At 38.0% G+C, this 16,591-nt stretch overlaps 1 long non-coding RNA gene across 1 annotated transcript in view; it reads left to right on the forward strand.

Moving 5' to 3' along the window:
• LOC118766946 overlaps positions 1–16,591 on the forward strand; it is a 43,354-nt gene that overhangs the window by 16,692 nt on the left and 10,071 nt on the right. The window contains exon 2 of the long non-coding RNA XR_005002852.1: positions 5,342–5,395. This is a non-coding gene — a long non-coding RNA (uncharacterized LOC118766946). The remainder of the gene's footprint in view (positions 1–5,341; positions 5,396–16,591) is intronic.

Here is a 16,591-nt window from a genome sequence, read left to right on the forward strand (position 1 = left end):
ACGAAGATCAATCCCAACCCAATGCAAAATGGAATGTCTAATGTTGGGACTGACATTGCATGGCAAAAGATGGATCAAATGAAAAACGGGAGTTATTGACATATTTCACAAAATCAAGTGGTAGAAGCACAAGCAGGTGATGGAATGGGCCATTGTGACTACATGTATTCAAGAGAACATCCAAAACTAAGATGACTTTGACCAAGCTACATGTCTAAACTGGAAGCAAGTAGCCAAAGATAGATGGTGTTGAGGGAACTAAAGAGAGGTCCTTACAGTTGCAAAAACATGTATCCTGTTGATGATATAGAAAAATATATTTGTACAGACAGCTCTAACCCATATCAAAATTTGACACAAAAAAATATGTGTTAAAATATTGAGATAATGTTAGGAACATTAAAAAGATAACTGGAAGTATACAGAGCAGAAATAAAACTATTAGTCCAGGGAAAGAGAGAGAAACTTTAATGTAGAAATTTCAATGGTTCTATAGTCCAAGATTTTGAGAACTGAGGGTCAAGAAAGAGTTTTGTTATCAATATGCAAGAGAAAATGGTAATAGAATGTCATCAGAGAAAATTTTGGAAAAAGGATGTGTAAATGTCGTTTGGCTTAAGTATTGTTCCATAAAGATCAATGAAGGACCTTACATAAAAGAAACTCTTGAAATGGATAGTTTAAGCATTTAATTTCAGCAGAAGACCTAATCAAAAGGCTTAGTTGTCACAAATCAAGTACATCTATCTGGTCACTGGAACACCATGTTGGGTGATGTAATCATACACTGTATGTGAATAGACGATGAGGTAGTAACTGTTGGAATGTTTTCGATCAATGTATTTATTAGATGAGGACTGACCTGGGACTAAACAACATCTCAGCTGATTGTTATTTAACTCACTCCAAGTCTAACAATGATAATGTAGACATGAAGGAATGTATCTTTATTGAAAAGAAAAAAAAAAGACCGAAAGAGGAGCAAAAGACTTCGTTAAGAATTGAACTAATTGAAACCCAAGGTTGGAATGTCTATTGATTAGGGTTGATCTTGAACCAAACATTTCAGTTAACACCCAGAAAAATGGTTGTCATATTTCAGAAGAAAATGTGGGTTTAATTGTTCTTTGCAAATTCAAATATTTTTACGAGTTTTAAAAATATTCTACAGTTAGATAGTGCAATGACTAGAAGATTAAAGGACTGGTGAAGAATTCAAGCTTTAAAAACAGCTGTTACAAAGTTCAGAAATAAGGTTTATTCTCGAAATGAAAACCGGAAATTAACTTCTATTTTCTGTCACAATGTATCATATTAATGGACTAAAATATTCCCTTCACCTACAACACCCGAGAAACTCGATCATTTCATTGTTTAACAACGAAAATAGAGAAATTTTAATGATCTTACAATTTTAAAAATGCCAGCGAACTGGGAAACTATATTGCAATTGATATTTTTTTTTTTAAAAAAGACAAAATTGAAGTAAATTTATGGATGATTAACAATAAATAATATACTATGATGAAAATAACTTGTATTTAGTACCGAGTTAAGTCCCTGTATGACAGACCCTAAACAATTCGATTGTGATAAATAATATAGCGAGGTCTATATAATCAGATCTTTCAATCTGGTAGCCATATAATTGACTAAAGCCAATGAAAATGAAATACAAAGTTTGTGGTAATAGAATTGTACACCAACATTTCGTTGATCTTCATGATCAAGACATCCACACACAAAATGTGGATGCTGGTGAAACGGAAGTTGAGATGATAGTTTGGGACATCGGACGAATTGCTTGTTTAATAAATGCAGCAGATTTTCTGGCATAATTCCACTGAAAAAAAGAAGACATTTGTTCACTTTTTGGCGGCGATCGCCAGTCTTTATGCTGTATAAAAAGCTGCTTCTTTTACTATTAATCTCCCCTTAATTTTATTTATTTTTATATATAACTAGCAGCTAAGCCCAGTTTCACTCGTTTGGTCGGTTTGGATGATGTGGCTGTGATCCTTTTCGGTTAGGCATAATCTATAACAGCGTTTCTCAACCTTATCATTTCAGGCCCCACCGTTTCGACTGGAGCCTCCAGCTGTATGAAAATTTCCTGACCCCACCCCTTGTCAGAAAACAGCTTCAGGAGTTGTGAAGAACAAATTTGTACATAGTCTATTTCTGATAGCTATTCTATTTGACCTCTGTCTAATCATTAAAACACTGATTTAATTATGAACACAGAAAGAAATTATACATTAATCCCTATTGTTGTAAGCAGTTGTATCCATAAAAAATTTTACTTGCAGAGAGCAGAAATTGAAAGAAGATATATGAAATGGACGTGTGTGCATGCTTGCGCGTGTATATGTGAGAGAAAGAGATAGAGTGAGTGAAGGTGTGTGTTGTGATGATTGACGTCTTTTAAGGTACACACACATAGAAAATGTGAGGTCATCATATAAAATTTTTACGATAGTTGATTTATGGAAAAGATTGTTAAATTTTTGAAATGCAAATATGTGAATGAAAATTAAGTTCAGACCTCTATATGGTAGGTAGACCTGGTAGAAATAGCAGCCAAATCTCCTTCAAAACACCCTACTCTCTTAATCTGACAATTCTGCCTATTATGTAGCTTGAATGAGAAACTGTAACTAAAGATTAAGATTATTAACCCCACAAAGAGGTGAAAGAAGAAAGACAGCATAGCGAAAGTTTTGGTTGACTGTCATCTCGTACTCCCCTTGTTGCTAGCGAAATGGTATATGCTGGCTGTGTGAGCAACCGGTTGTTTTAATGACAGAACAAACGGAAATTCCATTAGAAAAAGTTTTAATCAATTTTCTCGGTAACTATGGGGGCTAGGAAAAAAATACAAACTGCATTCCAATCTATGCACCCGTCTCCACATGTGTGCCATTTTTCACACGAATCCACCCAGCTGTTTGGCTGTGAACCTCAAGACAAGAAAGAATACAATGATCGCCCATGTCCAATTTAAATTATAAACTAAACTGAACAATTACCCAGGATGGTTATATTGAAAAAGTAATATATTAGAGTGACATTATTAACGTACATATCATAGTAAAAAATGATTTGAAGTGTTCTAAAGTTCGTTGTACAAACTTTTAATCCACCTTGATACAAAAAAAAAATTAACAGAGGGGAAATGGTAAAATGGGGCAAAAGCTGCGTAATTAATTTCATATACAAGAGTTAGTAGCATAGGGAAGAAGAATTTTGGAAAAATTTCCGTTAAAACGGAGAAAATCCAACTTATGTCGGCATCCTGATCTGAAAGACTGCTATAAAATTTTAAATGTACGAAGGACGTTCAATAAGTAATGCCCTGACCCACTTGCAGTTGTTTGATCTAGCTGAAATTTTGCATGTGCAATCATTTATATCTCTATAGAGTAAGTGGCAAATTACAGCACTGAATTAATTGTGGTTTCTGATTTACAGGTGTTTGAACCGAGTCAAGTGTTAAATGGAGCCTGTTGAGTGTCGAGCAGTGATGCGGTTTTTGTATTTGAAAGGATGCACACCACGGGAGACTTTTGATGAAATGAAAGTAACTTATGGTGATGATGCCCCATCATATGACCTTGTAAAACGCTGGCATCGTGAATTCAAACATGGTCGGAACTCTGTGGAAACAGCTCCCAGATCTGGTCGCCCCCTTCTGCCATTGATGAGGCATCTGTCCGTCAAGTTGAGGCTGCCATTTTGGAAGATCGACGCATAACTATTCGCCAAATAGCCCATGAGGTCAAGATTAGTACCGGGTCTGTGGAAACTATCATTCATGACCATTTGCATATGCAAAAGGTATCTGCCAGATGGATTCCCAGGTTGCTCACGCCTTTCCAGAATTTGGAGATGTGCCAAGAAGATGAATCAAAATTTTTCAAAAGACTGATGGCATAGGATGAAACCTGGGTCCATCACGATGATCCAGAGACCAAAGCCCAGTCAATGCAGTGGAAGCACCGTGACTCACCCCCTCCAAAGAAGGCAAAGGTGCAGCCCTCCGCTGGCAAGGTCATGCTCACAGTCTTCTGGGACCAGGACGGAGTAGTGATGACAGATTTCCTGGCAAAGGGTACCACAATTGCAGGAGCCTATTATGCTTCACTTTTGAGGAAATTAAGAGAAGTTATCAAAATCAAGAGGCGGGGCAAGATCAGCAAAGGCATCCTCCTCCTGCAGGACAACGCTCCGGTCCACAACTCGCTTGTCGCCAGATCAGAAGCACAAGCATATGGCTATGAACTCCTCCCCCATCCCCCTACTTTCCTCACCTCTTCCCAGTCATGAAGTTGTTTTTGAAAAGAAAGCGTTTCCCAGATGATGCAGCCTTGATTTCTGAAGTCGCATTCAGGTTGGAGGAGCAAGCTGGGGTCTTCTATAAAAATGGTCTCCAGAGCTGCATCAAACAATGGGAGAAATGTGTAACTCTGGGTGGTTCCTATGTAGAAAAAGACTAATAACTGTGCCAAGTTTCGTTGCTCTACTGCTATGGGAAGTGGGTCAGGGGCATTACTTATTGAACGCCCCTCGTAATTCATTGTGTATACTGTAGATAGAGAAAAACTGCGGCGCAATTATATTCGAAATAGTTGAAGTATCGGAACAGCTTTTAAATCATTCTTTAAATAACGAAGTCTTCAAAATAAACAAAAATTCCATTTTAAAACATGCGCAATGTGACCTAATGTAATTTTAGATAAATATGCTGGTTGCGAAGGCGACTGGTATACTTGTAAGTGGTTACAAGAAGAGGATGTCAACAAGATCGGTGGATCTGTTACAATGAACAAGTGTCATTCATTCTTGAACTAAAAATATATTATCGAAGGATATTGCTGGATTAGCTGTTCAGCAACTTTGTACTGATCGGTCCTAGTTCTGCAGAGCCAAATGCATTCAAATACTAATATAATAAATTGCATATTTCATTGTTAATTAGTCCTACATCATTTGTATGTGAATAGTGCTTTTTTATAAAAACTTTCCTAATGTAATTCAGTAGATAATTAGTGTTTAGGCGAAATAAATTCAAACTAATCCACAAATGATTTGACTGTTATTCAAGATCTATATTCAGCGGAGGGAAAGGACATGGACCCCACCTTTCGGTTTCTTTTTTGTTTTATTTTTGTTGGGGGGTTTTTCCTACAGAAATCCACCTTTTCGATCTTTTTTTTTTCGATTTTTTTTTTTTTTTTTGCAAAATACATAGAAAAATATGGAGATTATGATTCTGAAAAAAAAATTTGTAAAATTTCAATTTTTCAAAAATAAATAAATATCATCCCCTCTACTCCGCCAGCGCATTTTGACAGAAAGTGGACATGTGGTTGAGGGTCCCTTGGAATTAAGAGAAGTATGTAAAAATTAGTTTTTTTGCACGTACACACACACACAACAGAATGACATTAAAAAAATTCTTTCTTTTTTGGTAATTCGTATTTAGAAAGTGGATCTTCGGTTTGGCTGTTGTTTCTAGCTTGTCAAACTTTCCGGCTAGAGCGTACATAAAATTTGAAGATTTTGAAAACCCCCAAAACACGCTTTCAAAATTTTAATTTTCTCCTTCTCTACCCCTCTCCGGGAAATTAAAATTTTGAAAACGTGATTCGTTGTTTAGCTGCTGTTTCTAGCATGTCGAGTTTTCTGTTTATAAACTTTTTACGAGGGGAGGGGTGTTTAAGTACTCTTTACTCTTTGTATTTATTTATTTATTTTTAATTGAAATTTTACAATTTTTCAGAATCATAATCTCCGTATTTTTCTACATATTTCACACACACACACACACAAAATTCTTAAAATAGTGAAAAACTGGGCGATGGGAATTTAAATTTTGAAATGCCGATCTTTTTAACAGATTCGGAATCTCCGCAGTCGAAAAGATTTTTTTCCGTAGGGGGGGGGGGAATGAAATAAAATAAATAACCGAAAGGGGGTGCGGTCTATGTCCTTTACCTCCGCCCTATATTCCTCTGAAATACAAAATTAATTACACCTTATCAAATGATAACATTTTAATTACGTCTCTTCTCCCATTTTATCAAAACAATAAACAAAAATGTAGAAATCAGGGAACTATATCACATGAAATTGGAATAGATTTCGAAGAAAATCTCTACTGAAAAAAACTTTGAAGACGTTGCTTTATCTGTGGCTGTATATGTGAATATTGATGTGTGCGCGCGAATGCCGTGTTTATGTTTCCGCTGGTTTCATGATATGTTGCTGTTACCATTGAGAACGGCAAGAATGTCATATATAATCTTGTCTCAATATGGGAGAAACCTCCACACCACACGAATTCCTGCACAGACAAAAAGCATTCAAAAATCAGAACATATTATCCCGTTCACTTTGTCTCACTTAGGCGATGTAAGGTCCCGGATAGAAGGTCCAGAATTGCCTTGCTGTAGAAGTTGGTATTCCTGAAAACGCTGAGTAATTCGTTGTGTCATCTTTAAGTATTTCTCCATACAATTTATGGCACAAGAGCTTTCCTTATCCAACACTTGGCGAGTGGTGAAGTCATTCACACAGTCTATAAAGCACATGGATGAGAGTTTGTTGTATGAAGATAAAAACTCACGAAATTGTTTCATCATCGTCTCTGTATCAGCCATTTCAGGGCTACCGGTGGCTGCAGTCGTTTGCATGGCTATTCTCTTTCCTTTTTTAAGTGTATTTAAGTTAAAGTTGATTCACAAATCCGTACACTGTAGTCTGACTACAAAAATCGTTTAACTAGTACACTCAAAATGTGTAAAGTAAACAACGTATCTGTTTTAAACACAAAAGTATCAGAGACACAATACAAACGATAAAGTCGACCTTGACGTTTTCTCTGATTTTCGCTCCCACATGCGGTGACGAATGGCTGCTTGGTTATCTCCCTTGTTAAACCTGAAACGGTGTCGATTATATGTGCATATGTCAGTAGATTTTGGAAAGTATTGAGCTTCGGATATTCTAGTCTGCACTTAAATTTCGAAATTCGTTTGAGTCAATTAGGAAAAATTATTCACTCATTTTTATTTTATATCCAACTAAGAAATTTTTGTAAACAATAATAACGCAGGCGTGACTGTGCAGTAAGAAATTTGCTTTTCAACCACATGGTTTCAGGTTCAATCCCTATGCGTGACACGTTGGGCAACTTTCTTCTGCTATAGACTAAAGCCGACCAAAGCCTTGTGAGTGGATTTGATAGACAGAAACTGAAAGAAGCCCGTCGTATAATGTGTGTGTGTGTGTTTAGCCTCCATCGACACTTAATCCTTCGCAGTTTGTTGACGCCCCTGTAACTTAGCTGCTGGGCAAAAAGAGAATGACAGAATAAGTACCAAACTTGAAACATATGCACTGGGATCATTTGTTCGACTAAACCCATTAGGGTAGTGCCCCAGCAACGGCTAGAACAAGAAAGAAAGTAATAGGGCCATTGATTACAGATTTCCATCTATTGGTTTACTGAATAAACAAAGGAGTAACAAAAGCGGAACAATAGCTATATGATATTTTAATTCGAAAACACCGGCCATTTTTTTATTGTGTTATGTATCTATCTATCTGTCTGTCTGTCTTCTTTTACTTGTTTCAGTCATTTGATTGCGGTCATGATGCCATCTTGGAGGGTTTTGGTTGAACAAATCAACCCCAGGACTCATTTCTTAAGCAAAGTACTTATTCTATCGGTCTCTTTAGCCGAAACGCTAGCTAACAGGGATGTAAACACACCAACACCAGTTGTCAAGTAGTAATGTGGGGTACAAACACAGACACACACACTGATATATGCATATGTTGTTTGAGGGAAATAAGAAACAATTTGCCTACCTTCTTGTCATCTGCCAGTCAGCTGTCCTCAATCCAAAACTCACCCAGCTGGCACACCTAACAAAAGCAGATACTAGTACCTGTCCCTATCGGCTCGCTCACCTCACATCCATTCATCATGAGCACCCAAGGCAAAAGAAGATGACCCTGGTCTTCCTACCCTCATTTCCTCTCTCACCCTTCCTGTTCTGATCAAACCCCTTAACTGTTGATGTCACAGCCTCTTCCTTCCAGCTCATCTCATCCCCACATGCCTCTCTGATCTCAAAGATCACCTCCTCACTTTACTCCACGTCAAAATCTGCCACCCACCTGGGTGAACACCTCACACTGTGATCTCCATATGAGGGTAATCACGTTCTCTTCTTCTCCTCCACCTGCATTGTCTGATGAAGTGGCAAACATCCAAGACGTGACACGGCATTCCCTCCATAGAAGCATTATTTTTGGAGTTAACAGTCGTCTGTTCCACTGAGATGTGCAGCGTGCCTTCGGGGGCTTGACCCAGACTTCATCTCCCACCTCTATGAAGACAGGCTTTCTCTCTTCCACAGGACATTTTGACGGTTTACTCAGATGCTGTCATTCATATATGAACATCGCTCTGTGTGGCACAGACTCTTCAGCCTATCCTGATTGGGGCAACATATTGTACCAGAACACTGCATACAGTGGCAAAATGTATCCCCTCTCCACCATGGCCTTCATCATTTGATGATGTCTTCTCATGATCCCATTTCCACTCAGCCTGTACGCTTCTCTGAAGAAGTGATGCACATTCCACTTACCAAGAAACTCCTTCAGTGTCTCTGAATGAAATGCAGTTCTATTGTCCATCAGCAATTCATCCACAGGGGCCCACTCCAGGAATATGTTGTTCAAGATATGTGCAATCTTGTCTGCAGTGCCTATCTTCAATTCCTTCCAAATGGTCATCTAACCCAGCCCACAGTCAACCATCGAGAGATATATCCCCTACCAGTTGTGTGTCATATTCTCTGCCAATCGTCTCCAGTTGTGCTCTACCAAAATGTTTCCCTGCTCGTACACACCCAGAGCAGGGTCAATGGATTGACACCTATCCACAATTCTTGACCACCTTTTGGATGCTCTGCCATGTGACATCGGCATCAATCCTCCTGGCAAGATACAGAGTTCTATCCACTCCTATATGATGCATGGCATGCAGTCTCCTTAGCTCCAAGTCACTTAACCAACATACTGCAGCTATCCCCTGCTTCAAATCTTCCAGCTCTGCCTACTAGGCCTTTTTAACCCTGGTTAGAACGTCTACCTTGATCCTTTTTGAAGGCACAAATTCTATGCTCAGCTTCAAACCAAATTTGGCAGCTAGGTGGTGCTTTAAAAACATCTCTGCTGCCCCAGTGGTTCAAACCCTCTTTTCATCAGTGATCACTGGTCCAAACCAGCCAAGCATGGTGGTCGAATCGGTTCAGATTTTGATGGAGTGCAGCCCCTATTTCAGGGCCAAATTCCCTACCTTCAACACTGTATCCAACTCAGCCACATTGATGTGGTTGTAATCATCAGCTTTTTGAAGCCAGGCTTGTCCTCCACTTTGATGCCTCCGATTTGCAGTACAACACTTATCTGTATGCTGCTAGCATCACACCATACGGTCCCATTCTCCAATTTAGGCACGTACCTGTTACCTCTTACTGGGTCTTCTGCTCTTGTCTGCTGTAGGATCTTCCGCATTATCACCACTATTTCCTCTCCCTCTTTGTCTCCCCACTTTACTCCTTCTGCTCATCACCTGATGTAGCTGCATGCTGTCCTCAGCCACCCTGCAATTGGGTAGTGTTCCACAAGCCTCCCACATATCAAGAATAGTTCTCTCATGCTGATGCTGGTACCCAGTTCTGGGATCTTATTTCCTCTGCGGTTTTATCTCTATGAAGCTTGAGCCCCAGTGTTGCTCCTCCAACCATTGGTTCCAGTGGCTTTGCAATCAGCCTGAACTTCTTAAGGTGATATACATCTGTGGCAGACACTACAGACTCATCTACCAAGATTCATCTATATAGGAATTGGTGGCCCTTCTTATCCTGTTCACCTTTCCCAGGATAGACTTGAGCACTGTCTCCATGATCTTCGGCATGGAATTTAGCCCAAAACCCAGCCTAGTCAAACAGTATGCCTGGCCCTTCTATTGCACCAGCTGATACTGCCAGTTTCTCACTTGCATGGAGCTACAAATATGCCGATTTCAAGTTGACAATCATCATTGCCCTTGTCATATGTTTCCACTCGCACAGTGTCACACTGCAGACATCAGTTGCCTCACCACCTATGTGGCACAATACATGGCCATTCATCTCCTGAAAGTCCAGTACCAGCCTGACTTTGCTCTTTGTTGGCTGCACCACTGACATTAGTGGTAGCACTCCACTCACCACCTCCTCCTTCCATGGGATAAGGACACCTTCTTTAATCTACCTCTGTACCTCTCCTTCAAACCCACTCCTGGCATGTCCTTCAAGGTATGCTGATAGCAGCTCAGCCTGTTCTTCAGTATCTGTGGCTCCTCTTTTCAGTATCACTCTACCATCCACCACTGGCCATCAAACACCACCCAAAAATTCTTGTCCTCAATGGTATAAGCAGTACAGTCCCTCGCACGGCTCTGCTCCCTCTCATGTAGTAGACTCATGGCACATGACGCCCCTGCACCACCAAATGAAACCACATCTCCACCAACACTGACACCTCCAGCGTGGTTGATTGCATCCATCCCTATCACCATGTCAACCCCATCTACCATATGGTCTATCACAATCACCTGCTGCCTCAGTGTTGTGCCTCACACCGCTATCTCCATGTCGCAGCTACCCTTACATTCAATCTCACTGCTGTCCACCGCCCAAACACTACTTGTCCCCTTCCATTTTTTTGTCATGTGAGATGTCATACAGCCCATATCTACACAGACTCTGAATGCTTTTCTCCCAACTGAGACTTCCACAATGAGCAACTGCATGAGCACCTCTACTCACTAACATGGGAAGTTTGAGAGGCAGCAACTTCTCCCTGGCTGCAATTTCAAGTGATATGCCCAGTTTGCCTTCACTAGTAGCAAACAGGTCTGGGCTTCATCTCCACACAGTCCTTTACCATGTGCAGCCCTTGGCACTTAAAGCACTGGCTCTTGAACAGATGCTGTCGCTCCAAGACAGTTTTCTTCTCCCCATTCTGATTAATAAGGGTATCATGAACAGCATCACCCACACATTTAAGTATTTTCAAAACTATCAATATTACAGTTATCATGCTTGAACTCTGATGGTGGGAATTAATTTTGGTGTCATATCCATTATAACTTACCCTTGAGTATAAAATATAAAATTATAGGATATTATGTTATATGGTAGGTTGTATTACATTACATATGTTATATGCTATATATTGTGTTGTATGGTGTGCTATATGTATTATTATCCCTACCTAGTTAATCTGACTTCATCCTATTTTGGCAATTACACTATTTTCTTTTCTATGAATTTTTACCCTACTAGTCATATAATGTATATTTGTAGTGATTTTATGAAAATAAGTCTCCCATGACTAAATCCTGTAACACACAGAAACTATATAATTATACATACAATAACACCTGTAATATTACATCTTATAAAACCTTTGTTTGAATACCTTTCACAGCCCTCACTACTTCCATACCTATTACCCACCTCTTTTTAGGTTACCGTTATCTTTTCCCTGCCTCTTTATATAAATGCATATGTATTTAATATTTTCTTTAAATTCTTATTGTTTTGTTTTCTTATTTTGATATCCTTACCTTACTAATCTCTTATCCTTTATAAATTGTTACGTTTCTTGTTCTTAAATTGATATTTTTCAGTTACTTAGGTCTATGCAAAATATTTATACTATATTCTTTCATATAAGCATATATATGTGTATATGTATATATGCACACATAGATGTATGTGTGTGTGTGTGTGTATGTATATATATATGGGGAAAATGTTTAAACCCTCTTTGTATATGTATCTATATGCATTATTTTTACACTTTACACCTACTTATATCAGTACATATTTTTGAGTATATTTATATTTTATACCTTATAATTAATTATATCTATGTATTACCATTATCTTATCCTGCTTCCGATTCAATAGATATGTGCATCTTTCTTGATATTCCAAATGTAAGTGGCTTGAGCAGTCTTTATAGAAGAGGTATTAAAGAGTTCAAATTCCGCCGAGGTCGACTTTGCCTTTCATCCTTTCGGGGTCGATAAATTAAGTACCAGTTAAGCACTGGGGTCGATATAATCGACTTAATACCTATGTCTGTCCATGTTTGTCCCCTCTATGTTCAGCCCCTTGTGGGTAATAAAGAAATAGGTATTAAACTGATCTTACATAATAGTAATCTTCCCTTTTAATGTTTATAATAGTAATCTTCCCTTTTAATGTTTATAATTGATACATGCTATTTAGCTATTTTGGTTATGATATCATTTTCCGGAATTCTTAAATTTTATACAACATAACAATATTGTTTTTAAACGTTCCCTTATCGTGCCCCTAATAATATTTTCCCTGTATCTGCATCTAAAGTTTTTCTTAGTGTTTGCCCCTTTAACTGGTAATTAATATCATGATTTAAAGTCTACCCCTACCATGCCACTTTTTTATAGACAGTTACTTCTATCTAATTGACTCTTCCTAAAGTTTTGTTTTTCTCTTGAGGGGAAAGGGATACCTATGATAATATTTATGACCAATAGCTAACCATGAGCTGTCAACTCACTCTTGTTCTTTATTCTAAATACACTCTACTAATAACAGATTTTAGATGAATATGCGATAAATAAATTGAAAATGAATTACACCCCTATGACCCCACTATGCTCCATGCTATTCTAAGGAATTGTAGGTTGTTTTTTTCATTAGTCACTTTTGCTACAATAGCAACATAAATTCTTCCAGCATTCTATCTGTTGAAATTCCATATATTTTTTGTGCAGCTAAAGATAGCACTGCATTTAAATTGATGTAATGATTGCATTGTTTTATTAAATGGAGTTGCTTGAAACGGTTGTACTGCATTACTACTTGATATCCTATTGCATATTTTGATTTTATTCACCTTACTTTGAGCTGTGCGGATAATACTTGGTGTTTCAACTTAAGTACCTAATTCAACTGAATCTTAATTATTTCTTATATATTTGTTAAAAATTTTTATCCTTCTGAAATTGATAAAAATGTCCAACTTTTCTCTCAGGGTGCTTACACTCTGTTGTGTATGCACACTGACATTACACATCCAGTGGATCATACTAGAAGTGAAGCTAATATGATCCGCTGGATGGGTAATGTCAGCATTCATACACAACAGAGTGTAAGCGCCCTGAGAGAAAAGTTGGACATAAGAAGCATCAAATGTCGTGTGCAAGAGAGACAACTGCACTGGTATGCTCATGTGTTACGTATGTATGAGGACAGCAGTGTGAAGAAGTGCCACTCCCTAAGTGTGGAAGGAACCTGTGGAAGAGATAAACCAAGGAAGACATGGGATGAGTTGGTGAAGCATAACTTTAAACATTGGGCCTCACAGAGGCAATGACAGGAGACCAAGACCATTGGAGATATGCTGTGATTAAGACCCGGCAACTAAAGTGAGATTGCATGCATGACTGATGCCAGTGTTGCATGTCCAGGCCATTTAAGAGTACCCTTGATGCATTGGGGGATATGATATGCTTGAAAAGACCTGTCAAGTCAAGCAAAACCAAAATCATAGCTGTGGCCAGTGCCCCCTTACTGGCTCCTGTTCCAGTGGCACATAAAAAAGCACCATCTGAACATGGTCGATGCCAGGTCTGCCTAACTGGCTCCCATGCCTGTGGTACATAAAAAGCACCATCCAAATGTGGCTGATGTCAGTACCCCTAGACTGGCTCCCATGCCAGTGGCACGTAAAAAGCACTATCTGAACGTGGCCGATGCCAATACCCCCTGACTGACTCCCGTGCCGATGGTACATAAAAAGTACCCACTACACTCGGAGTGGTTGGTGTTAGGAAGGGCTGTAGAAACATTGCCAGATCGGATTAGAGCCTGGTGCAGCTGCTGGCTCTCCAAACCTTAGTCAAACTGTCCAACTCATGCCAACATGGAAAATGGACATTAAAATGATGATGATGAAATACCTATTAAGTACTTAACTGTCTCTTTTGAGTAGTAGCTGGCAGAATCATTATCAAACTGGATAAAATGCTAAGCGGCATTTCTCTTGGCTCTTTATGTTCTGAGTTCAAATGCTGCTGAAGTTAACTTTACCTTTCATCCTTTAGGGACCAATGAAGTAAGTACCAGTTGAATACTGGGGTCAATGTAATTGACTTCTACTCCACCTTAAAATTGCTGGTTTTGTACCAAAATTAGAAAGAATTACTGGAAAGAATGGAAATTTATAATTAACATTTTGGATATGAAAATTGTTTTCTTTCAATGGTTTCAGTCACTAGAGTGCAGCTATGTAAGGATATCACTTTTTAAGGGTTTTAGTTGATTATCAACATCCAATACTTTGTCTGATACTTACTTATTTCATTGTTTTGTAACATATTAATTGCAAAGTAGAAATACTTCAGATGGACATGAATACTGCAAGGGATTCTTGTTTGGATGTGCCATTTTCCCCTTCTATACACATATATATAAACATGCATATATATATGTACAGTGGGCTTTTGTACAATTTCTGCATGCTAGATTTCACTAAGACACTGATCCCAAGGCTTTGAGAGAAGGTGACACTTGTCTAAAATGGTGCACAATGGGATTGAATCCAGAACCATATGGTTGTGAAGCAAATCTGTAAACCACACAGCCATTCCTATGACCATATCTAAAGATAAAATGAAAAAAATTGTATTTTAACAATCCTCTTCAGTCTTATCAAAAATAACAAGTCAAATGAATTTTTCATAAAATTTAATAAGATTGGATGGATGACTTAAGATTCCTTTAGAACACAAACGTTATAATTTTGTAACAAAAGAAGCGGTTATTGGGGGGCTCACATTAACCCCTCAAAATTTATTTGTGTATGAAAACATGTTACCAAAAGGAATCTTTATATTTCTTAAATATGTCATTACATGATAAATCAGACATTGACTGTTGTGTTTTATTTAATCATTTATTTTGTTTTGTTCTAGATTGTATGTAAAAAAGGTGTTTTAAAAAAAGACTCCTAAATGTGGTTTAGTTCATTGTCGAGGTGAGGTGAGTTGAAATGAAGACATTGAAATACAGGATTACAGAAAACAAGTTCATATAAGTCTCATGAGAACCAACAAAAAGTGAACTCACTACAAGACACTCTGAGTCTATGTGCGCATCTGAGTTGGTCACAGGTCAAAAACACTCTAAGGTGTGAATAGAGCCAACTTCATTCTTATTGGACAAGAGAGTATGTGCATGTGTATGTATATATACATGCACACACACACACACACACATGTATACAAACATACATCCTCATCATCATTTAATGAGCATTTTCCATGCTGGTATGGGCTTGACAGGAACTGATGAACAGGAGGGCTGTGCTGAGCTCCAGTGTCTTCTTAATGTCAACCATTGGATGACTTCCCCAGCTAGAAAATGGAAAATGGTCATTAAATGATGACAATGATGATGATATCCATGCATACACACAAATATATCTATCTTTATTTCTCAGAACACACATGCATGCACACACACACACAGGACAAGAAGGAGAGAGATATCTTTTACAGTTATGTTTCTTTTTCTAAATATATATTTATATGAACTTTAAATTAGTTAGAAGATGTTTGTGACATATTGCTGCTATATTTATAAATTTATTAATCACATATGTGTGTGTATAGAAAGAAACACAGTTCCTTGGTGTCTGATGAATTAGTTGGCTATGAGTAATGCTTCCCCTTCTTATTTAACAAAATAACTAGAAGTCTTTATATATGTGTATGTCTACACATATATAAGTAACTGTAATAACTGCAACCATAGTTGAATGCTTAAGAAATTCACTTTGTAAACATGAATACCCAAGTGCAATCCAAATGCAGAGCACCTTGGGATATACAAGCCATGTATGAGAAATTAGTTAGATGAAAATCGTGTGGACCCCCACCTCCAGTTGGATGGACTGTACTTATGGTTCAAGGGGCTTAATCTTGTCACAAAGTGTTTTACACTGGTTCTGCCTGCCAGAAGATTATGTTAAGAGTACAACTGACTGAGGAATAGTCAGTCACTTACACTATATAATACAATGAGAAGGTAGTTTCATTGATCAAACATTTGGATTACTCATTGTATTTAACAGACAAGTGATCTGTTCATACACATAAAGCTGCTTGTGTGTGTGTGTGTGTATATATATATATATATATATATATATATATATACACAATATGGGTGTGTATGTGTAATGTTTGTATATGTTTTACTATAGAAACATTTAAATGTAATACTTAACCCAGAATGGGAGGTAAATATAGAGATGCCATTGTATTACTGGCATTATTTTGTTATTGGTGTAATTGTAACCTCAGGTGCAAAGGGACTTGGGGCTGTTGTAGTTATAATGTGGACAGTGGAGAAATATGTACAAATAACTAATTCAAAATGGAACTAGCTATTATTTGGCAAAAATAGGA

Source organism: Octopus sinensis, linkage group LG18 (assembly GCF_006345805.1).
Source record: "Octopus sinensis linkage group LG18, ASM634580v1, whole genome shotgun sequence".
Lineage (NCBI taxonomy): Eukaryota > Metazoa > Mollusca > Cephalopoda > Octopoda > Octopodidae > Octopus > Octopus sinensis.